Source organism: Mustela putorius, unplaced genomic scaffold (genome assembly GCF_011764305.1).
Source record: "Mustela putorius furo isolate JIRA1106 unplaced genomic scaffold, ASM1176430v1.1 tig00000883_pilon_pilon_pilon, whole genome shotgun sequence".
NCBI lineage: Eukaryota > Metazoa > Chordata > Mammalia > Carnivora > Mustelidae > Mustela > Mustela putorius.
This window is the reverse complement of record NW_025421508.1, coordinates 31,729-33,718: the sequence shown is the minus strand read 5'-3', so window position 1 is coordinate 33,718 and position 1,990 is coordinate 31,729.

Genomic DNA, 1,990 nt, shown 5'->3' with positions numbered 1-1,990 from the left:
TCATAGCAGCAATGGCCAAAGTCACCAAACCGTGAAAGAACCAAGATGGTGAAAGAACTGTCCCTTCAATGGAAGAATGGATAAAGAAGATATGGTCCATATACACAATGGAGTATTATACCTCCATCAGAAAGGATGAATACCCAACTTTTATATCAACATGGATGGGATTGGAGGAGATTATGATGAGTGAAATAAGTCAAGCAGAGAGAGTCAAGTATCATATGGTTTCACTTACTTGTGGAGCATAAGGAATAACACGGAGGACATGGGGAGATGGAGAGAAAGGAGTTGGGGGAAATCAGAGGGGGAGATGAACCATGAGAGACTGTGGACTCTGAGAAACAATCTGAAGGTTTTGGAGGGGTGGGGGTGGGAGGTTGGGTGAGCCTGGTGGTGGCTATTAAGGAGGGCATGGATTGCATGGAGCACTGGGTGTGGTGCAGAAACAATAAATACTGGCACACCAAAAAGAAGTAAAATAAAATAAAATAAAATGGAAAAAAAACCCCACAAAACAAAACAATATATAGGTTGGTCCAAGGCCCCAGGCATCCAAAAACATCTGATCTGTGGGAGACAGGGTATTCTAAGGGCTACAGGTGACCTCCCAGGTGCCAAGGGAGGGTGTGTACTTTCTTTGAGATACGCAGGGTTGGAATACCTCAAGCCTACTAAATTAATCCTTCACCAGACACTAATTCATTTAACAACTACCATGTGCAAGAAGCTGCAATAAATATTTAATATGTAGTAGCTGGTTTAATAAACACTTTTATGAGAAAGGAATTAATATTTCTATTTACAAATATGGAAACTGAGGTTCAGTAAGGTTACATCAGTTCACAGTCACATAATTAGTGTGGAATCCAAGCCTAGCATTCTTAGACTGCAAAGCCTTTGCTACTTCCACTAAAGCCATGTTGCCTCGTAAGATATAAAAGTGAAATATACTGTATAATAGTTCACACATATAGAGACATAATAAATATACTTATCAATTGAATCCAATTTTTCTACTTCTGGTAGTGAAAAACTAAAGAATCATTTTGAATTTGTAGAGGGAAAAAACTAAAGCTATGGGCAAACGTGTATTTATTGTAGGCCAGTTTTCCCTTAAAATACTGAGTTTTGATTAAGGGACTATTTCACCATAACCAAGTGCAATACATTCAGCAATAAATTTTTCCTAGGAGTAAAAAGAAACGCTTCTTTAAAATTCAAGTTTTCTTTACCCTTCAAGAAACTTTTTAATTCCCACAAACATTTGCTGAAATAGAGAAATGACTTACCCATCTATTAAGAATAACATAATTTTTTATTGCAAAAATGTATCACCAGTTTCCCTGGGGAGGCAACAATGCTTTCTCACTTTAATAGGTGTGTGGTTCTTTTTCCTCATCTAATCAGCTAATAGTTTTCAAAAGATCTTTTTAATGCCTAAATGAAAGGATTCCACATCAAAGACCTGACCTCCCTATTAAAGTATCTAAAGGAAACCCTAGGAATGTAAAATCCATTCAGAGGCAAATCACAGGTAGCTTATTGTACAATGCATTAAGAAAAGAAAAGGAAAAAAAAAAGAAAAAGAGCTTCATAAGAGCTTCATGGAATTTGGTGAAATTACACCACAAAAATACAAATTGATCTTAAGTATAAAGAAACAAATTCATAGCCAAAAACATATTATAAAAGTGCTCTATAATTGGCCAGGAGGGGAGTCTTTATGAAAAACTTCAGAATTTGTCACATTTTCAATCAAAATTTCCAATTACAGCTTAATGTTGGGAAGGCCAAAAAGAGAACAAACTTTCTATTTTTCAATCGTATTAAAATCAGAAATTTTTAAAGCTAACTTTCAACATAGGGAAAGGTAGGTTTTTACTACAGACAACAAGAGTGGAATAAGGTAATGAAATTAAAGTAATAATTGACGCGATGGTATAGACACAGACACCTTTTTAGAAAACAAATGAAAATTTTAACATAC